General features: G+C 39.2%; 1 protein-coding gene across 4 annotated transcripts in view; it reads left to right on the forward strand.

The window, feature by feature from the left end:
• Positions 1-23,990, forward strand: part of FIG4 (FIG4 phosphoinositide 5-phosphatase) — a 130,595-nt gene that overhangs the window by 92,978 nt on the left and 13,627 nt on the right. The window lies entirely within an intron of this gene.

Below are 23,990 nucleotides of genomic sequence, written 5' to 3' on the forward strand. Positions count from 1 at the left end.
TGACAGTAAACAATAGGCAAGGAGCCAGTGGATTAGGGGCTCCTGAAACAGAGGTGCAGAAACCTGCATGGGGAGCTGGGCACGGTCACCCAAGCTCTTGCAGGACATTTCTTAGAAGTGGATATTAAACCCCAAACTAGTCAATGTCTGCACCGGCAGCCCAAACACTCATAGCTGTATTCTGTGAGTGTGACCCTCCCTTCGATTCATGCCACTTCCTAGGTGTATGGGTAGTGATTAGGGAGAAATGACATCAGCCAACATTTCCTGAGCAGTGTGTGATGGGCACTATGCTATGTACCTTAATCTATATTAACTCAATTCTCACAGTAACTCTAGGAAGTAGGTCTTAACTATCATCTTCATTTTACAGATGGGGAAACTGAAGCACAGAGAAGTTATGTAACTTTCCCAAGGTCAAACAGCTAGCAAGTGGAGGAACAGGATTCAAACCCAGATGAGCTGGCTTTCCATCACTAAGCTATAAATGCCTAGTGTTACCAGCTGCTCTTATACCCACAGTGGTAAAAATACTGGGTTATTAGTGTGAACAACCCTCATTTTGATCTTCTGACATGATCTAGTTTGTAGGCAGCTCTGTATGCAGACATAATGTTTCAGCCCTATTGAGCTTGAAAATTGTTTTTAATATTTAAAGAGAACATACCTTTACTCTTTTCCTGGTACCCAGCATATTGTCCCAAACGTAGACATGCTTCCTGGGCAAGCATACTTTGCTTGACTCATAACATGATGTGGAGGTTGTTTAAGCCATCATGAGACCAGTGCTACTGCTATTTAGAGTTACTGTCATCCTAGTAAGTTGTAGGTTCTTAGAGGGCAGCCCATCTTTGTGTTCCCTGCTGCCTCCTGAATAGTACCTAAATTGAGTGCTCAGTAAATGTTTGTTGAAATGTACTGACTCTCACCCCCCACCCCTCCCATTACCATCAGAGCCTGCATGGGGCCCCATGAGCATCCCTAGAAACCCACCTCACCCATCCTTGAACACTTTTTAGTTCTTCCCCTATTCTCTTTCCTGCTCATAAGCCCTCTGCCCTCTCCTGCCTTCTGATAGAGGAAAAAAGTAAGCACACCAAGGTTTTAGCATTTTTTCTCTCTGTCCTGCTTCCACTCGCACCTGTGACCAAATGCAGAATGAGAAGGGCCTGCGTGGAAGGGCTCGCTGTGCCAGGGCGGGTGGGGTGCTGTGTAGCCCAGCGGTGATTTGCTGTATTCATGCCAAAGCACCCTGCCCTCATTGTACACTCCCACCAGTTCTGAGGAGTTTTTAACTAAGCAGCAAGTGCCAATCAGTGTAGGTTAAAAAGAACATGAACTCGCCTATTATTAGTGCCTGCTGTTCCATGGTTCACCTATTCTAGGAACACGTCTCACTTGTTTAAAATTACCTCTAAGAAGTGGTTCAAAATGTAATACATAGAGTTTGGGTAAAACGTGTCTAATTTAGGATTCTTCCAATGCAGGATGAGCTAAATAAGTGTGTTTACTGTTTTAGGACCCTACGGTTGAGTTTATTCCCTAAGTACATCTCACAGTAAGTAGCATTTACTGACCTTAGAGGGAATGCCCCTGGGAATGGGCTTCTGCTAGGGGAAGCATTTCACAAATCAGAGCGTGCTGTGACACAGAATTAGGGCACCTTTTCACACCGATGAGGTGAGCTTGACACTAGGCCATGATTAGCTCAACTTTGTTACTTTTCACGGTTTTCAGTGATGAGTCCCTACATACAAGTCACTCTCTGGGGTTCCCCACCCCCGCTCCTGCCTCATTGATTTCATCTAGTCCTCTGCAGATAGTGCTGTCTTCTCTGCTGCAGGCTAAAGAAGTATTTCTGCCTTAATGGCCTTGTTATCTTTCCCAAACACCCGGGAGTACAGTCTTTAAAGGTTTAAGGATTAGAGCAGTTGGGAGGCAGTGATCAATGATTAATCAGCTAATTCCCTCCACAGGTGGGAGATGGTAGGTGACAACAATTCCTCAGCCCAAGGAAACTAGGCTGTGACCTCTTCCCTCACCCCAGAAATTACCATAGAAGTCTTTCTTTCTCTTTGATTCTGGCCTTTACTTTTCTCTCTTTAACCCTCTCCGGCTTTTCTTATAAATACTTTTCTAATTATCTCTTTCTGCTTTCCCCTTACTCCCTATTTCTTTTACTTTTAGTTCCTCTCTTTTCCCCTCTTTTTCTTTTGCCATTCTCTCTCCAGCCCTGCCAGGGTATTTTTAGCTCTTTTTATTTTTAAATACAGTAATCTCTCCACAACACAAATTTCCTTCCTGTATTTTCCAACAGTGCTTTTCAGATTGTAATCCTGGACTCATTAGTGGGCCATGAAATTAATTTAGTAGGCGTCCACGTAACAAAATGAAACAGAACTGAACTGAATCCAGTAGAAGGCTCCAGTGCACGGCACACAGTATGGTTAAGTCTCGTTTCATGAAATTTTATTTCTATACATAAATGTAGCATTGTGTACCAATTTGCCCTGCAAAGTGCATTTCTCACTGTGGATAACAGTCACAGGTTGGATTTCTATGAATGCACCTTTTCTGAAACCACATAACTTAAAAATCTTAACTCTGTTCCTTATATCTAGGCACTTAATGAATGTTTGTTGATTGGATGAAAATATGTGTGAACGATTCCTGTTGAGAATAATTAGGCAAAGAGAGGAGAGAGGTCACGAAGAAAAGGGGTCAGGAACAGATGAGAGGTTTCTGTGGTGTATCCAAAGTGGGTAAAATAAATGCAGGCCTTGGAAAATACACTCTTGTTACTCACGGTGAATTGAGAGCTGGGATGACTAACCAAGGGAAGGAGGTGGCAGGAAGCTACACTGAAAGTCAAAATGAAAAGCTGTTAGATGGATAAAGGAAAAACAGAAAAAAGTTGAATGCCTCTTTGTTTGAATATTGTCTACAATAGCACTATGTATACTATGTAAAACAAGAAAATTTAATGGAACAGGGTGACTTTTTTGCACCTTTCAGAGTAGGCTGTCCTACCAGCCTACTAGCCTACTAGCATATAAGGAATAGTAAATGGAAATTTAATTGTAGGTACTTGTGTAATTAATTTAATGTATCTAAAATGACTTTGATATTTTAAAAATTTAGTATATTGACTATTTGTTTTTGGTGACTGCAAAGCATACCATTTATGGGGATTCTGTAGGTTCACACGAGGACTTGAGTACCTCCCCTTAATATGGGTTTTTCTTTTTTTTCCAAGAACCTAGCTAGCACTTCTATAAGGTAAGGTATACTCACCTTCTAGGTAAGGCATTATAGGCATTAAATGACAGGTATTTATTGACTGTTCACTATGTTCCAGGTTAGGTGTACGTACAGTAATACACAGTTGAGTGAGATATAGTCCCTGCCTCTGAGGGTTTACATTGACCCGGGGATGGGGGGTGGTCAGTGATTCCAGGTGTAGGAGGTGCTGTGAAGGTGTTAGCAGAGGAGGCTCTGGGGGTGCAGAGAAGAATCCAAATCAGACAGATTCCTGGGCAAGCTGACCCTCAGGCTAAATTCTAAGGGAAAAATGGAGTTGCCCGGTTGAAGAAGGCAGAGAGGGCAGAGGGTGAAGACCACACACAGCTTTTGGAGACCCATATGGAATTCTGTGTCTAGTGCAAGGGGATTGTCAGCAAGGAGGCCAGAGAGACAGACCGGCAGGAACAAGATCAGAAAGAGATGCTAAGTGAGAGAGAGTGACCCTTGTCCTAGAAGCATGTTTTAATCAGGGGAGTGATAAAGGTCACTCTGGAAATAGCATGGAGAATGGATTGGAGAGAGAGAAACAGCATATCTGTTGGAAACATCAGGACAAGAAAGTGATTGGAGTCTGCTTGCTATTGGCAGTTGAAATAAAGGGATTTATTTTGTAAAGGCAGACTCTGTAGGGATTGGTAAATTTTGGTAATGGATTAGATGTGAGGAATGTGTTAGAGGCAGGAGTTTTCTAGCTTAGTTGAGTAGGTCTGGTTACCAGGATTGGAAGTACATGACAAACGTAAATTTGGGAGCTAAGGTCGTTCGTTTGTGACCATAATAAGGTCAAGACGATTTGTCTGAGGCTCAAGAGGTTTTAGATTAGAGAGATTCAGTAATTTTGTGGATTTTTTTCTGCTCTTGATTTAAAAAGCAAGTAAGTTAAATTTTGTATCTTTCTCTGATGGGGGTCTGAGTTAAATAGGTTATTATACATGGTTTTTAAATTTTCTTTAGATCCACGGTCTGATTAAAAGGAAAAAAAATCCTTCAATTACTGATAGAGATGAAGAATTTATTAGGGTTTTAAATGTATTTTTAGCCCATAAAACACTGACTTATTTTTTTTACATGAGCAAGCAGGTTAATCCTGGGGGAACAGATTTGCATATCTGATACGGCCACGTGAGGGTTATTACTCATTGGTTTTCTTAGCTCTGCATACAAGAATCACATTTCGTAACTGTTTAACCTTTTGTTATTTTGTTAGTTTACCAAATTATCATCAATTCTGTGTATGGAAGGTGAGTGGGATGGTTTCGGGCAGCTGGAGTGGCCACCACGCCTTCCTGACAGCCTTTCCTTTTGCACGATGATGTTGTATGCCCAGGTATGATGTGTTCATTGCCCTTGTCTTCTCTGAGCTTATGCAAGAAGTCTTTCCAGTTAAGATAAAACTTGGGTTGAAATACAACAAAAACCATTTTAATTTTATATTTAAAGGTAGGTCTGTCATCCTACGTGTGACTCAGGACCCTTTAGGGCTTTTACACATGATTTTAAAAATAAAGTACACGTCCCATCAAGTCCTGATTGTGTTCAAAATCCACCAACAGGCATCAATAGTCTTTTAATGTATCATAATTTTCTGTGGTTAACATTTTAGTAGTATTATTCGTTTTCCTTATGGTTTTATGAAGAAATTTGAAGAATATTACCATGCAAATCAATTACATTATGTTTTCAAAATTAAAAGTGCGTTCATATTTTGTAATCACCCTTCTTCCATCCCTCCCAATTTATGGGAATAGAAAGTCCTTGGTTAAAAAAAAAGAAAGAAAAACCCACTATGTGGTATTTTTAATCTGAAATTAATCTAAAAAAAACCTGTTAGTTACTTGAGGCAAGGCTTAACTGCCTTTGGGTCCCCAGTCCCTAGCATAATACCTTGTGTGCAGTAAGCATTAAATAAATTATGAATGAATAATATTTGATATTCAGTAGTTTTACCTCTTTAAGGAATATCATGCAGTAGTTAAGTGTGAGGGAGAAAAAGGGAGAAATGTCAGTGTTAACAAATTGAAGCAAACGGCAAGACAAATGATAAATATTTGTAAGTTTTTATTTCACTATAGAGTATTTAGATGTAACAACAGAGTTCTTGGCAGGTCTCTCATGATGTTCTTAATTGACAAACCATTGATGTCCTTATTAGTTAATTTATACATTATGTTAGTAGGACAGGCTAAAATAGGATCATGATTTTCTTTTTAAATTTAATTTTGTCAAGTTTTATTAAGATGTAATTGACATATAGCATGTGTAAGTTTAAGGTGTACAATGTAATGATTTGATATCTGTATATACTGCAAAATGGTCACCATAATAAGGTTAGTTAACACGTCCATCACCTCACAGTTAAACTCTGTGTTAGTTAAAACTCCGTGTGTGTGTGGTGAGAACTTTTAAAATCTATTCTGTTAGCAACTTTCAATACACAATACAGTATTATTAACTATAGTCACCATGCTGTACACTACATCTCCAGAACTTATTTATCTTATGAGTTTGTACCTTTCGACCACCTTCAGTCATTTCCCCTATCCCTCACCCCCTGTCTCTGGCAACTACCTACCAATCTGTTCTGTTTCTATGAGTTCAGTTTTTGTTTTTGTTTTTGAGGGGGTACTTAAGATTCCACATATTAGTGAGATCATATGGTATTTTTGTCTGACTTACTTCACTGAGGCATAATGTCCTCAAGGTCCATCCATTTAACAAAAGGCAAGATTTCCTTCTTTTTTTTTTAATAGCTGAATAATATTCTTTGTGTATATATAACACATCTTTATCCATTCATCCATTGATGGACACTTAGGTTGCTTTCATGTCTTGTCTATTGTAATTAATGCTGCAATGAACAGGGGGGGTACATATATCTTTTTGAGTTAGTGTTTTTGTTTTCTTCAAATAGCCAGAAGTGTGATTGCTGAATCATATGGTAGTTCTATTTTGAATTTTTAGGGGAACCTCCATACTGTTTTCCATAGTAGCTGCACCAATTTATATTCCCATTAATATGTACAAGGGTTCCCTTTTCTCCACATTCTTGCCAGCACTTATCTTTTTTTAAAAAATAAATTTATTTATTTTTGGCTGCATTGGGTCTTCGTTGCTGTACGTGGGCTTTCTCTGGTTGCAGTGAGCAGGGGCTACTCTTCATTGTGGTGCACGGGCTTCTCATTGCAGTGGCTTCTCTTGTGGCGGAGCACGGGCTCTAGGCACATGGGCTTCAGTAGTTGTGGCTCGCGGACTCTAGAGCTCAGGCTCAGTAGTTGTGGCGCACGGGCTTAGTTGCTCTGCAGCATGTGGGATCTTCCCGGACCAGGGCTCGAACCCATGTCCCCTGCATTGGCAGGGGGATTCTTAATTACTGCACCACTGGGGAAGCTCTATCTCTCCTTTTTGATAATATTCTAATAGGTGTGAGGTGGTATCTCATCATGGTTTTGATTTTCATTTCCCTGATGATTAGTGATGTTGAGCACCTTTTCATGTTCCTGTTGGCCGTTTGTGTGTCTTCTTTGGAAAAATATCTGTTCGAGTCCTTTGCCCATTTTTTAGTTGGATTATTTGTTTTTGTGCTGTTGAGTGGTATGAGTTCCCTATATATTTTGGCTATTAACCCCTTATGAGATAATGTAGTTTGCAAATATTTTCTCATTCCATAGGTTGCCTTTTCATTTTGTTGATCACTTCTTTTACTGTACAGAAGCTTTTTAGTTGGATGTAGCCCCATTTGCTTATTTTTGCTTTTGTTTCTTGTGCTTTTGGTGTCATATCCACAAAATCATTGACAAGATGGATATCAAGGAGCTTTTCTCCTATGTTTTATTCTAAGAGTTTCATGGTTTCAGGCCTAACATTTAAATCTTTAGTCCAATTCTGCTTTTGTGTATGATGTAAGAAAGGGGTCCATTTTCAGTTTTTTTTGGATGTGAATATCCAGTTTTCCCAGCATTATTTATTGAAGAGATTTTCTTTTCTCCATTGACTATTCTTGGCTCCCTGGCCAAATATTACTAGACTATGTATGGATAGGTTTATTTCTGAGCTCTCAATTCTGTTTCATCAGCCTATGTGTCTGTTTTTATGCCAATAGCACACTGTTTTATTATCATAGCTTAGTAATATGGTTTGAAATCAGGAAGTGTGATGCCTCCAGTTTTTTTTTATTAATTTATTTGGTTGTGCCAGTTCTTAGTTGCAGCATGTAGGATCGTCATTGCTGTGTGGGGGATCTTTTAGCTGTGGCATGTGAGCTCTTAGTTGTGGCATGTAGAATCTAGTTCCCTGACCAGGGATCAAACCTGGGCCCCCTGCATTGGGATCCCGGAGTCTTAACCACTGGACCACAGGGAAGTCCTGATGCCTCCAGTTTTGTTTTTTTTAATTCTTCTTTCTCAGGATTGCTTTGGCTTTTTGGGATCTTCTGTGGTTCCATAAAAAATTTTGAATCATTTGTTTTATTTCTATAAAAAATGCCATTGGTATCTTAACAGAGATTGTAATGAATCTGTAATTACTTTTAAACATTATTTATTCTTCCAGACCATGAACACTGGATACTTTCCATTAAATTACGTTTTCTTCAGTTTCTTTCATCAGTGTCATATAGTTTTCATGGTACAGCTCTTTTACCTCCTTGGTTAAATTTATTCCTAAGTACTTGTTTTTGATTCTATTGTAAAGGGGATTGTTTTATTTCTTTTTCAGATAATTCATTGTTAGTGTATAGAAACTGAACTGTTTTTTTTATATCTTGATTTATTATCCTGCAAATTTACTGAATCCATTTATCAGTTTTTTCCTGGAGTTTTTAGGATTTTCTATCTATATATCAACTGCAAATAGGAGTAATTTTACTTCATCCTTTCTGATTTGGATCCCTTTTACTCCTTTTTCTTGCCTTATTGTTCTGGCTAGGATTTCCAGTACTGTGTTGAATAGGAGTGGTGAGAGTGGGCACCCTTGTCTTGTTCCTGATCTTAGAGGGAAATCTTTCAACCTTTTATCATTGAGTCTGTTAGCTGTGGGCTTGTCATATATGGTCTTTATCATGTGGAGGTATGTCCCTTCTATACACAACTTGTTGAGAGTTTTTATCATGAATGGATGTTGAATTTTGTCACGTGCATCTATTTGAGATGTCATGTGATTTTTGTCTTTCATTCTATTAATGTGATGTATCACATTTACTGATTTGCATGTTGAACCATTCTTGCATTCCAAGGATGAATCCTACTTGATCATGGTGTATAATAACTTTAATGTACTGTTGAATTTGATTTGCTAGCATTTTGTTGAGAATTTCTGTACGTATATTCATTGATGATATCCATCTGTAGTTTTCTTTTCTCCTAATGTCCTCATCTGGCCTTGGTATCAGGGTAATGCTGGCCTCATAAAATGAGTTTGGGAGTGTTCCCTCTTCAATTTTTAGAAGTGTTTGAGAGATTGGTATTAATTCTTCTATAAATTTTTGGTAGAAATCACCAGTGAGACCATCTGGTCCTGGGCTTGCTTTGTTGGGAGGTTTTTATTACTAATTCAATCTTCTTACTCATTATTAGTTTAAATTTTCCATTTCTTCATGATTCAGCCTTGATAGGTTGTATGTTTCTAGGAATTTATCCAGTTCTTCTAGATTGTCCAGTTTGTTGGTGTATATCAATTGTTTATAGTTGTCTTGTATGAGCCTTTGTATTTCCGTGATATCAGTTGTAATGTCTCCTCTTTCATGTATACTTTTATTGATTTTGGTCCTCTTTTCTCCTTGGTTATTATAGCTGAAAATTTATATGTTTTGTTTATATTTTCAGAGAACCAGCCTTTGGTTTTGTTAATCTTTTCCATTATTTTCCTATTCTCTATTTCATTGTTTCTACTTTAATCTTTATTATTTCCTATCTTCTAGCTAACTTCTGGTTTAGTTTGTTCTTTTTCTAGTTCCTTGAGGTGTAAAGTTAGATTGAGATCTTTTTTTCTTGATAAATGTGTTTCTCTCTGTAAACTTGCCTCTTAGAACTTCTTTTGCTGCATCCATGAGTTTTTTGGTATGTTAGTTTATATTCTTGTTTGTTTCAAGATATTTTTTGCTTCCCTTTTGATTTCTTCTTTGAGCCATTGGCTGTTCAGGAGGGTGTTGTTTAATTTACATGTCTTTGTGAGTTTTTCAGCTTTTCTCCTGTTATTTTTAGTTTCTTTCCATTGTGGTCAGAAAAGATACTTGATGTAATTTCTACCTTTTGAATTTGTTGAGAGTTGTTTTATGACTTATCATATCATCTAGCCATGAAAATGTTCCTTGTGCTCCTGAGAAGAATGTATATTCTGCTGCTGTTGGATGGAATGTTCTGTATATGTTTCTTTGGTATATTTGTTTAATAGTGTTGTTCAAATCTTGTTTTTTAATTTATTTTCTGTCTGGATTATCTATCCATTATTGAGAGTAGGGTATTAATTTTCTGTCTGGATTATCTATCCATTATTGAGAGTAGGGTATTAATGTCCCCTACTATTATTGTACTGCGGTTTATTTCTCCTTTTAGTTAGTGTTTACTTTATATATTTAAGTGCTCCGACATTGGATGCGTGACTATTTACAATTTTTGTGTCTTCTTGGTGGATTAACTTCCTTTATCATTGTATAATGACTTTCATCATCTCTTTTGACCATTTTTAAATTCTATTTTGCTTGATATGGTATAGTGACTTCTTCTTTCTTTTGCTCACCAATTGCTTGAAATAACTTTTTCCATCCCTTCACTCTCAGTCTTTGTGTGTCCTTAAAGCTTAATTGCGTATTGTTGGATCTTCTTTTTTAATTTATTCAGCCACTCTGTCTTTTGATGGGAGAATTTAATCCACTTTTTTTTGTGTGGTACGCGGGCCTCTCACTGTTGTGGCCTCTCCCATTGCGGAGCAGAGGCTCCGGATGCGCAGGCTCAGCAGCCATGGCTCACGGGCCCAGCCGCTCCACGGCATGTGGGATCTTCCCAGACCGGGGCATGAACCCGTGTCCCCTGCATCAGCAGGCGGACTCCCAACCACTGCACCACCAGGGAAGCCCAATCCATTTACATTTAAAGAAATTATTCATAGGTAAGGACTTACTATTGCCATTTTGTTCATTGTTTTGTAGATCTTTTGTTCCTTGCTTCCTCTCTTGCTGTCTTCCTCTGTGATTTGATGACTTTTTGTAGCAATATACTCTGACTCCTTTATCACGGTCTTTTTTGTGTCTACTACAGATTTTTCCCTGTGGTTACCATGATACTTACAGAAGATATATTTGTAGCATCCTATTTTAAGGTGATAATAACTTCAACAGCATGCAGAAACTTTGTACTTTTACATCTCCCCCGCCACCCGTGATGTGGCAGGTTACTGATGGTATGATTTATACCTTTTTAATATTATATACCCAATAACAAATTATTCTAGTTATGGTTATTTTTAACATTTTTTAACTTTTAAAGTAGAGTTGCATGTGAATTATGCACCACCATTACAACATTAGAGAATCTGACTTTGACTATATATATTTATATTACCAGTGAGATTTACACATTCATATGTTTTCACAGTGTTAATTAGCATCCTTTTATTTCCACTGCCCAGTGAGCTCCCTGGCCAGACAGGGCCACCAGCTCAGCTCTGCAGATGCAAAGAGCCTCTGGCTGGGATCTGTGTTCAGTTGTAGCTGCAGGGAGTAATATGTTCTGCCAGGATTTGAGTGCTGGTTACTGTAAGCCCTGCCCCCCTTCTCGATTTCTCTGATTCTCCGTGATCAAGCTCCAGAGATTTCCCCAGTGATCCCTGTGAGGTGAGACCCAAGTGGGCCCCCTGGGAAGTACCCTGCAGGGCTGGGGGAGCTGGATATTTACTTTGGGCTCTTTTTCCCCCACTGTAGAAAGTACAGACCTGGGGGCCCTCTTGTGTGGCCTTGTGACCATCCAGGGGCTGAGCGGTGCAGTCAGAGTGTAGCCATTCCTCTTATTCTTCTAATGCTTTCCTTCTCGGTCGCTGTGGGTCCAGGGGGGTGCTTCTACTTCACCCCCTGGATTCTGGGATTTTCACAATGGTGACTTGTCTAAGGATAGTTGGTTTTCTTGTGAGGGGGATGATGTTGGGGACAACCTACATTGCCATCTTGATCCATGATTTTCTTATTTTCAGTTCAAATCGCTGAAGCTCTTCAAAAGAATCCCTTGATCAACATGCCTAGAATTGAATCAAGATTTCTTGATTTCCATTTGCCTGTTGTTTCTAAACACATGAAACCTTAAAAGTTTTGCTTTCTTTTTGTATTTAACTTACTCTTAGAATCTTACAATTTAAAAAAATTATGGCAGTTTGATCTCAGTTGGAAAGAAGGGAAATTTTTACATTTAAAAAAATCTTCCTTCTCAAACCCACTTTCCATTTGCTTGCAAAAACACTCTTTAATAAGATGGTTTACATCTATTAGTAAAGGGTCACAGTTTCTATTCTGTATGTGTGATGTCACCAAAACACTAATTAAGCCCCAGAATATCTGAACAAAATGTATCCTGTCCTTATGCAGGAAAAAAGAGGACTTGAGACTATCTTGACTTTAACCATTTTGTTTTACTATTTATAATTGTGTTAGAAGTTCATTGCTTAATGTCAAAATTAAATCAGTGCTTTTTAAGCATTGTACATCAAAGTAATATCTCTTTAAAGATAAAACTCTTTCAGGTTTATTTCAAAAGATGAATAGCTAAATTGGTAGTTCCTTTATCATGTGGTTAGAAAATAGGGAAGTAAATTGACTGAATAGTTAATATGTTCGGATACATTTACTTTCAGTAATAAGAGTAGAGCTAGGAAAAAAATTCTGATATCTTTTTGGGAACTCTAAATTTGAAGCTTCTCAAACCAATAACTTTATCCTTTATACTCTCTTCTACTCATTATTACTCTTACTTGTCCAAAGATTTTGCTTTTGTTTCAAACAGTTTTAACATAGTAGGTATTATTATTCTTGGATTTTCTCATGCTGTAACAAAATCAGTTATTGGTTTATTTATATATCACGTAGATGGTATAATTGTTTACTAGTTTATTTTTCATTTTAGTGTTTAATTTCTGTTTTTACATGGAATCTTGGGTATTTCCCAGCAGTCTAATGAGAAAATCAATTGGTGTCATCTGAATTCTTCACATACTTCTTTCCTCCCAAAAGCCATCTGTAATGGCTTCTAGAGATACATAGATAACAGTCAGATTTGTGTGGAAAGGTGCAAGACAGCATTCTCAGAATGTCCCATTCATGTACACATGTGTGTTTAGCATATTAGGATTGTGAAATTTGGGAACTGGAAGACGCTTAGGGGTCACTGGACTCAGTCCTCTGATTTTCTAAGAAAACAAGACTGGAGAGGGTCTGCGGCTCATTCAGAGTTACAAGAACTCTTAAGTGACAAAGCCGGGACTCAACTTCATTTCTTTGGGACTTAAACCCAAAGTCCAGTAACATGATAGCCTGAGCCAGGCAGCTGGAATTCCTCCAACCCATACTCCTATTGGGTGCAGCTAAAAGTGGGAGAGCCTCCCACAGGCAGCATGGACAGTAACAAATAGTGAAAACTAGCACCTCGTCACCAAAGGAAGAAAAAGAAAACAGCATAAAGCAGTGAGGCTCAAAATGTGGTTTGCAAACTCCTGGGGAGTCCTCCAGCCCCCACTGAGTCAAGTCCTTCTCTGGCCTGGCTCCTATAATGAATGCACCTCCATCCCAGGCCGGCCTTCAGCATTGGAAGGGCCATGGGCCTGGGAAGGCGGTGGGTGGGTGGGGAGGCGGTGGGTGGGTGGGGAGGGGTGGAGAGGCAGGCCAGTTACACTTAATAATTTTTATTGCTTCATTAAGTATCAACCCTTGAATGTATGTCTTTCTAGTATTCTTTGGGGCAAAATGGGAGACAGACATAAAAGACTTCTGTTGTATATCAAAACATGATGGTTGTCAAGGAAAAGCACATGTGAGAGCTGAACTCATCACTTTTTTCACAGAACACCAATTAAAATAATGACTGACAAACTATGGTTCTTCAGACGAGTATTTGGCAGACACTTTTTCAAAAATGAACAGAGTAAGCCTGTCACTTCAAGAAAAACAATTGAAAGTATTTGTTACAAGTGATAAAGTTAGATATTTCAAGCCAAAATCAGAATTTTGGAAAACTTGTTTCTACCATCATTAGGTTTCTCTGGTGAGATTGGTAACGATCTTAACAAATGTGATTTTTTTTGATATTGTGTAATGAAATGCCTTACATTTGGAAGATCGTCATAACTCAGTGAGTCAATATTGCCCAAATGACCAATGCATGCTATTAAAAAAATCATCCATGAATAAGAAAACCCATTCCAAGTGTAAGACAGACCAATGGGTTTTAAGATAAAAGCATATGAAAAGTTCATTGACATGATTTCAGATTCTACACTGCAACTAACCTTTAAGAAATTTGTCAAGTTTTGATGTAGCATCAAAGAAAAATATCCTCAATTATCTGGGAAGACTATTAAAATAATTCTTCCTGGGCTTCCCTGGTGGCGCAGTGGTTGAGAGTCTGCCTGCCGATCAGTAGATATAACCCAATAAACCAAAGCTTTTTGGGATCCTAAATAATGCTTTTAAGAGTATAAAGGGGTCCTGAGACTAAAAAGGTGTACAATATTTGACCATTTATGTCAGTATGCAGCACTAAGGCAACCAGGGCATTACTACATTATAGCTTTGTTCAGTCCTTACCAGAGGAGTGCTATTCCTGACCACTTGAAGAAATGTTTCTTTTCTATAGTTTTTTGTTTGTTTGTTTAAGGAATTAAGGAAGCAAATAGTTCTGAGACCCTCTGATTCACTGGTTCCTTTATTCACTTGCTCACTCCTTCATTCAATGGCTTTTTTCACAGAACTAGAACAAAAAGTTTTTAAATTTGTGTGGAAACACAAAAGACCCCAAATAGCCAAAGCCATCCTGAGAAAGAAAAACGGAGCTGGAGGAATCAGGCCCCTGACTTCAGACTATACTTGCAAAGCTACAGTTATCAAAACAAAGACATAGGTCGATAGAACAGGATAGAAAGCCCAGAAATAAACCTACACATCTATGGCCAATTAATCTATGACAAAGGAGGAAAGAATATACAATGGAGAAAAGACAGTCTCTTTAATAAGTGGTGCTGGGAAAACTGGATAGCTGCATATTCCAAGAAAGGGAATGTTCTAATTTCAAACACCATACACAAAAATAAACTCAAAATGGATCAAAGACCTAAATGTAAGACTGGATGCTATAAAACTCCTAGAGGAAAACATAGGCAGAACGCTCATTAACATAAATTGCAGTAATATCTTCTTTGATCCATCTCGTTGAGTAAACAATAAAGTAAACAAATGGGACCTAATTAAACTTAAAAGCTTCTGCACAGCAAAGGAAACCATAAACAAAATGAAAAGACAACCCACAGAATGGGAGAAAATATTTGCAAACAAAGTGACCGACAAGGGATTAATCTCCAAAATATACAAACAGCTCAATATCAAAAAAAAACAACCTGTGGCTCCATATCAAAAAAACAAACAACCTGATCAAAAAACGGGCAGAAGATCTAAATAGACGTTTCTCCAAAGAAGACATACAGATGGGCAAAAAGCACATGAAAAGATGCTCAACATCAATAACTATCATAGAAATGCGAATCAAAACTACAATGAGGTATCACCTCACACCAGTCAGAATGGACATTATTTAAAAAATCAACAAATAATGCTGAAAGGGGTGTGGAGAAAAGGGAACCCTCCTACACCATTGGTGGGAATGTAAATTGGTACAACCACTGTGGAGAACAGTATGGAGGTTCCTTAAAAGACTATAAATAGAACTACCATATGATCCAGCAATCTCACTCCTGGGCATATACCCTGAGAAAACCATAATTCGAAAAGATACATGCACCCCTATGTTCATAGCAGCACTATTTACAACAACCAAGACATGGAAACAACCTAAATGTCCACTGACAGATGAATGGATAAAGAAGATGTATATATATACCATAAGTTTGTTTTATTACTCAACCATAAAAGAGAATGAAATAATGCCATTTGCAGCAACATGTTGGACCTAGAGATCATCATACTAAGTGAAGTCAGATAGAGAAAGACAAATATCATATGATATCACTCATGTGGAATCTAATTTTTAAAAAAATGATACAAATCATTTTTTTTTTTTTTTTTTTACAAAACAGACTTATAGAAAACAAATTTATGGTTACCAAAGGGGAAATGTTGGGGGGAGGGAAAGATCAGGAGCTTAGGATGAACATACACACACACTGCTATTTATAAGATAGATAACCAGCAAAGACTTACTGTAGAACACAGGGAACTCTATTCAGTATTCTGTGATAACCTATATGAGAGAAGAATCTGAAAAAAAAATGAATATATGTATAACTGAATCACTTTGCTGTACACCTGAAACTAACACAACATTGCAAATCAACTATACTCCAATAAAATTACAGAATGCTTACTGTATTGCACAAGTCACAGGGAAGGATACAAATATGCACTAGAATGTTGCCTGTTTAATCACAACAGATGGTCTTCCTCCTGCACTACACACACTGAAAGCCCCAAGGGGTGTAAGAGCCAAACTGTTTTTTCACTCGTAAAATAAATCGTTTAATGCCTTCTGCAAAGAGCCCTTGCCACAAAGCTCATTAGTGAACAGTTACATCATGAAAGTTCTCTCTCATCTCATTAAAATATAAAATTGATTCAGAAGTGAGAACATACACTCACAAATATGTTCTGCAAAAGATAAGTCTGTGTCTCAGGGAAGATGCTTGTGGGCTTGGCTCTCTGTGATTGTTGCAGTTCCCTCAGTATCAGAAAGAGCGTGATTCAGAGAAGCAGTCTGTTAAGAACAGAAAGACAGCCATGAGAAATGAGATCATGTTCTCTGAATACCCAAGGGCATGCTTACATTTTACTTTTCAGATAAGATGCTTAGAAAGGTTTTATTTACTTAAAACAAGCTGCTAAAATTTTGCAGACCTTTCTCATGTGCAGACTTGGTTAATTTTTCGTGTCACATGAAGTGTTGAGATAGCTGGGAGTATTTATCTCAGAACTTAGAATCATGTGATCATTCCCTCAAGTAATACTTGTATTACTGTCCAGTGAAGCAGGGCTTTTTCAAGTTGTTTTGGGATCAGTAAGTGGGACATACAGGGAGGAAGATTTAGGGTCACTGAAGAGAAAACCTCTTCAACAATTAGAGCTATCAACAGTGACATGTATGGATGGACCTAGAGACTGTCATACAGAATGAAGAAAGTCAGAAAGAGAAAAACAGATATCGTATATTAACATATGTATGTGGAATCTAGAAAAATGGTACAGATGAACCGGTTTGCAAGGCAGAAATAGAGACACAGATGTAGAGAGCAAACGTATGGACACCAAGGGGGGAAAGCAGGATGGGGGTGGTGGGATGAATGGGGAGATTGGGATTGACACATATACACTAATATGTATAAAACAGATAACTAATAAGAACCTGCTGTATAAAAAAATAAGAATTCCAAAAAACAATGACATGTAAACATTCCATTATGAAAAGTCATGAGTTCTTCTATCACTGAGAGTCCTCCAGTAGAGGCTGGATAACCTTCTACCAGCAGTGTTGTAGAGTTTCTTCTTGTAATCTGAGGTTCGATAAGATGATTTGCAAGGAAGGTCATCTCTAGGATTCTGTAATTATCATTATCACAGCCATGAGACATCTGCTGGGTGGGATCATCAGCAGAAAGTACATGATTTATTCACCACTTATTAAGCACCTACTATGTGTCAGACACTGTTCTAGACACTGGAGATACAGTAAAGAACAAGACTGACAAGGTCTCTCAAGGCACTTATGTCCTAAGATAGGCAGACAAGCACTGAACTAATAAACAAGACAATTTCATATTAGGATAAATGCCTTGAAGAGCACAAACCAGGATGATGGGAGAGAGTGGTTGGGGTAGGTAAGAGTCAGGAGCTGCTTTAAATTAGGTTTTGAGGAAAGTCTCCTTGAGGAGTTGAGGTTTGAACTGAAACCTGAATGCAGAGGAGGCGTCTGTCCTGAGATGACTGGGGAAGAGTGTTCAAAGCAGAGAGAACATGCGCAGAAGACCAGGGCAGAAATAAGCTTGGCATATTTAAGAAGCAAACAGAAGACACAGAGATGGCCAACAGACACATGAAAAGATGCTCAACCGCTAATTATTAGAGAAGTGAAAATCAAAAATACATTGAGGTATCACCTCACACCAGTCAGAATGGCCACCATCAAAAAGTCTACAAACAGGGCTTCCCTGGTGACACAGTGGTTGAGAGTCCGCCTGCCGATGCAGGGGACATGGGTTCATGCCCCGGTCCAGGAAGATCCCACGTGCCGCAGAGCGGCTGGGCCCGTGAGCCATGGCCGCTGGGCCTGTGTGTCCGGAGCCTGTGCTCCGCAACGGGAGAGACCACAACAGTGAGAGGCCCACATACGAAAAAAAAAAAAAAAAAAAAACGTCTACAAACAATAAATGCTGGAGAGGATGTGGAGAAAAGGGAACCATGCTACACTGTTGGTGGGAATGTAAGTTGGTACAGTCACTATGGAGAACGGTATGGAGGTTCCTTAAAAAAACTAAGAGTTGCCGTATGATCCAGCAGTCCCACTCCTGGGCACATATCTGGAGAAAACCATATATAATTCGAAAAGATACATGCGCCTCAAGTTCACTGCAGCAGTATTTACAATAGCCAAGACATGGAAGCAACCTAACTGTCCATCCACAGAGGAATGGATAAAGAAGATGTACATATATACAATGGAACATTACTCAGCCAGAAAAAAACAAAATAATGCCATTTGCAGCAACGTGGATGGACCTAGAGATTATTAAACTAAGTGAAGTAAGATAGGGAAAGGCAAATATCATATATCACTTATATGTGGAATCTAAAAAAAATGATACAAATGAACTTATTTACAAAACAGAAAGACTCATAGATATAGAAAACACAAACTTATGGTTACCAAAGGGGAAAGTAGTGGGGGGGAGAGAAAAATTAGGGGTTTGGGATTAACAGATACTATTATATATAAAATAAACAATAAGGTCCTACTGTATAGCACAGGGAACTATATTCAATATCTTGTAATAACCTATAATGGAAAAGAATCTGAAAAAAAATGTGTGTAAGCGTAAAACACACATTTGCTGTACACCAGAAACTAACATTGTAAATCAACTATACTTCAATTTTTTGAAAGCATATAGATTAAAATACAGCAAAAACATTTCACTAAAAAAAAGCAAACAAAGCCAAGTGAGAGAGGCACAGAGGAATGTGCTTTGGGATGGAGTGAGGCATAGGTAGGGGCCAAATCTCATAGGAGCTTCGCTGTTATTTATCCAGCGAGAAGCATGGGGGGTTGGCGGGGAGTCGTTTTCAGTGAGGAGTGGCATGCTCTAAGGCACTCTCTAAAAGATGACTATGGGTGCTTTCTGGAGGGTGAACTGTAGGGGCCAAGGATAAAAGCAAAGAGGGGAACAGGAGGAAACTCTTGAGAAGTGTGGTTTCACAGAAGCCAAGAGAAGAAAATGTTTCGAGAAGGAAGGAGTGGGCAGCAGTCTTGAATACAGAGAAATTAACAGGGAGGTACTGATGGCCTTGAGGAGCAAATGTTTATGGGTGGTAGCTTTGCAAGCCCACTGCAGTGAATTTAGGAAAAAATGGGAAGGGGGTAAGAAAACATGGGGAGCGGAACCCATTTCAAAAATGCTGTGGAGGGTTGCAGAGAAATAGGACATGGGGAGGAGGGTAGAGGGATCATTTCTAGGATGGAGCTACTACAGCAGTTCTCTGTGCTGACGGGTGGGGTCTGCAGAGAGTCAGATACTGGGGGTTCTGGACAGAGTAGTTAATTGCAGGAGAGAGATCCTTGAAAGGGCCCTGTGAATTGTTTTGCCTCTTTATTGGAATCCAAAATTTCGTTATCTTTGATGTTGATTAGTTTGTCAGAATGTTCTTGTATTAAGTTGAACCATATGAAGTTACCAATACTCATACATCTTTGACCTATGAAAACAGCAGTGGCTTATAATTCTACCTAATAGAATTAGGATTTTCGACCTTAATTTAGACAGTTTCTCCCATAGGTCTTTATAGTTTCTATACATTCTTAATTTGGAAACAGTCTCAAACTTATCTCAAAGTTGCAATTACAAGAACAAAGAATGTTTCCCTCCCCAACCGGAACCATTTGAGAGTAAGTTGCAGACCTGATATTCTCTCTCCCTAACATTTGAGTAGGTATTTTGTATAAATAAGAAGATTCTCCTATAAAATCCCAGTACAATCTAGTAAAATCAGGAAATTAACAGCAATACATTGCTGCCAACTAATCCTTCAACCCCATTCAAGCTTTTGCTAAGTTGTCCCAATAATGTCCTTAATCTCAAAAGGAACTAGTCCAGCATCTCACATTGCAGTTAGTTGTCATGTCTCTTTAGTCTCCTTCATTCTAGAACAGTTCCCCAGTCTTCCTTGATTTTTCGTAACTTTTGACACTTTGAAGAATACAGTCTAATGACTTTGTGGAACAGCGCCCAGTCTGAGTTTGTCGTGGTTATCTTTGGCAGTTTGGTAGCCAGCCTTCAAATTGGCCACACCTCCTGTTATTCAAACCCTCATGCAGTCTCCTCCCTCACTGTAGCAGAGTTGATCTTTGTGACCAAGAGCATTAGACCAGAAGTGGTTAGGTTATAGAAGCGATCTCTTGGATCACTTGGTCTGGGGCAAGCAAACGTCCTATGGATAGGCCCAGATGGCAAGGAACAGAAGCATGTAGCCAACAGCCAGTGAGAAACTGAGGCCTGCCAACCATGTGAGTGAGCATGGAAGTGGATTCTCCAGCCCCAGTTAAACCTCAAGATGACTGTTGCCCCAGCCAGCAGCTGGACTTCAACCTTATAACAGACCTAAAACCAGAATCACCCAATTAAGCCACTCTCAGATTCCCGACCCCCAGAAACTCTGACATCATAAATGTTCATTGGCTTAAAGTACATAATGAATACAGGCAGGAATATCACAGAAGTGATGGTGAGTTCTTTTTATTGCATCCTATCAGGTGGCACACAATTTCAATTCATGCCATTACTAATCATCTTTATTTCAGTCCCTTGATTAAAATGGAATCTTCTCGGCCTTTCCACTTTTTGCTCTTTTTCCCCCCCCCTCTCTTTTAATTAATGAATATTTTATGGGAGATACTTTGAAATGATGTAAACATCCCTTTCTTCATCAAACTTTCAATTATTTCATTTATCTATTTTTCTCAGTATGAGATCTTGGTTTTCTGTTTTATTCAATGGGATATAGTCTGTTACTGTCATTATTTATTTTGATACTCAAATTGTTCCAAATTTCACCTGCGTCCCTTCATCCTGGCTCTTGTGTCCTCTGGACACATCCTCATCATTCTTTAAATATATGCTTGATTTCTGGCACAAGATGTTCTAAGCTCATCATGTTCTTTGCCTGCCCCAGCCCTGAAATCAGTCATTTCTCCAAGGACCTCAGGTTCTTTTTAGTGGAAAATGGTATTAAAGCCCAGGTGTGGGCACTATTGCCATTGGGGTGTCATTGCTCCCAAGCCCACTCAAAGGACATATATATATACTTACATATACTCATAGATGTAAATATGTAAACATATGCAAATATATACATATATGTATATACAAATATATACTACATATATATATAATATAAATTATATATTTGTAAGTATAATACAAATAAAATATAGATATATATCTTTAAATTCATACTGATGCCTCTAATTGGAGGGTACTCTGGGGTTATTCCATCCGTCTCCCTTTCCATATTAGTGACCTCCCTCTCCAACAGTGAGAAACATGGCTCTGTTACCCTCATTATATTTATCTGATTCATTCCCTCGTATGTAACCAGTCTTCCGTCACCACTGCATCCACCCCTTCCCCCACATGGATGCCCTCTATTCAGGCGCTGACACCTTTTCAGAGACACCACCCTCATGAATGCCCTCCTTATCCCCTTGGGCCCCAGGCCACCACTCCACATGGATGTTCACACCCACTTCTCCCTGCTCAGTCTCTGACATACCACCTCAGGCTGCCCCTACACGTGGACGCCCTCCTCACTCAGGCCTAAACTCCCCACACTGGATCTACCCTTCTCACCCGACTTGGGCTCCAACACCCCACAGGCTGTCACAGGCTGCCTCTCCTTGCTCTGCCCCCATCTAATGACTTTAGGGGTGACTTGTTCAGGGGAGGAAAGGGAAGAGCAGGGCTTTGTGATTTCAGAAGGATGCCAGCATGGAAAGGGACATTCTGCCCCCCCTCAGCTCAGTTGTGAATTTTGTCTGTAGTAGTGGTTACTGGTTACACCAGAATATTTCTGGTTACACCAGAATATCTTGGGAAGCTTGCTGAAATACAAATCTCAAGCAAACAGAAGACAACACTAAAAAACAGGGAGCAATCAAAGCGTCCTTAGATAAGCCGTGACAGAGAGAGAGGCATGGACATATATACACTACCAAACGTAAGGTAGACAGCTAGTGGGAAGCAGCCGCATAGCACAGGGAGATCAGCTGGGTGCTTTGTGACCGCCTGGAGGGGTGGGATAGGGAGGGTGGGAGGGAGGGAGACGCAAGAGGGAAGAGACATGGGAACATATGTATATGTATAACTGATTCACTTTGTTATAAAGCAGAAACTAACACACCATTGTAAAGCAATTATACTCCAATAAAGATGTAAAAAAAAAGGCGTCCTTAGAAAATGGTTAAATAGATTATAGGGAGGCATTCAGGTTTCATTTTAGACTTTTGGTTTCTCTTTACATTTTCTACATTTATACCTTTATGTTATCAATACTAATGGATTATGGGCCATGTTTTATAATTTTCTATATTAAAAACATAATTAGCAAGACTTGTTTATTTAAGTAATACAAAATACAGACTTCCAGACCCTATAGCCGGAGATTGATTCAGTACACCTGGGCTAAGACCTGGGCATCTGTGTTTCATAAAATTCTCCTTTGAATGTAGTGATCAGCCAGGTTGTGGAACCCCCGCTCCATCAAATCCTCCACAGGAGTTCCCTCGGCAGCTGTGTCTGAGTATCCACTGGGCAGCGAGCCCAACACCCCGTCACAGATGAACATTGACAGAGATGAAGCCATATGAGCTTTCTGAAAACTCAGGACAGGCAGGTTTTGGTTTGAAGGCTCATGATCCTACTGATAGCTTCTTCCAAGTCAGTTTTGTCTGATCCTTACTGTAATTAAAGTGAAGGATAACTCTGAAAAGATGCAGGTTAAGTACTCTTCAAAACTATCAAGGTCATCAGTGACAAGGTCAGTCTACTGTCACCTCCAAGAGGACCCTAAGTGGAGATGACAACTAAATATAATGTATCCTTGATAAGTTCTTGGAAAAGAAAAAGGACGTTAGGTAAAAACTAAGTATGGATTTTACTTAATAATAATGTGTCAATATCAGTTCATTAATTGCAAGAAATGTACCATCCTAATGGAAGACGTCACATAGGGGAAACTGGGGTATGTATGGGGTATGTTGGAACTCTCTGTATAATAGTTCTATAAATCTGAAGAGGTTCTACAATAAAAAGTCTTAGAAAAAAGATGGAGGTAACAGGAGATGTAATGAAGTGACATGGCAGACTCGGTGATAGCACTCTGTAAATCATCAGGAAAAGGTGAAAATATTCAAATGGGCATGAAGAATATAAGTAGGTGTCATCACTTCCACGTGGGAGATGAGACACAGGGCCATTACTGCAGCCTGCATCTCCAGGAGTGACAGGCCACTGCTGCTGCTGTTCCAGGAAATTTGAGGACAGCAGGGACAGATTGCTCCCAAAGGTCACCGTGGAAATGTCTGATAGATGACCAGTTGCCCTGAGGGAGAGTCTGGGCCTGTGTACAGGCGGGGAGAAAGGATGACTCTGGGAGGGGCAGTTGTATTCTTTGCCCTTTGAGAACAGCTGTTACAGGCTTGATGTGCAACCTGTCCTTTACTGGCAGAACAGACCCAGTGCTGTGCAGGGTAACCAGTTCCTGTTGCCTGTGGCTCAAAGCCAAGCTCGGTGCTTTGTGACCACCTAGAGGGGTGGGATAGGGAGGGTGGGAGGGAGGGAGACGCAAGAGGGAACAGATATGGGAACATATGTATATGTATAACTGATTCACTTTGTTATAAAGCAGAAACTAACACACCATTGTAAAGCAGTAATACTCCAATAAAGATGTAAAAAAAAGCCAACAGCAGCTGAAATGTTCGCGTTATGGCCTACGAAATAGTGCAGCCAAATATCATTGGGTGCTCTCCTGGTGTTTGTAATACTAGACACAGCTGAAACAGAGGAAAAACTGCATTTCTTTTTATACTAAGGCAATATATCCTACAAAATGGGAGGGAAATCCTTCAATTTATAAATTGCATCCTAAATTGGAGGCATTTTACCTGTTTCAAGTCCAAAAATCATCTTACTTTGTCTAAAACCAAAAGTCCTTTTAAAAACAC

Source organism: Tursiops truncatus, chromosome 12 (assembly GCF_011762595.2).
Source record: "Tursiops truncatus isolate mTurTru1 chromosome 12, mTurTru1.mat.Y, whole genome shotgun sequence".
In the NCBI taxonomy this organism is placed as follows: domain Eukaryota; kingdom Metazoa; phylum Chordata; class Mammalia; order Artiodactyla; family Delphinidae; genus Tursiops; species Tursiops truncatus.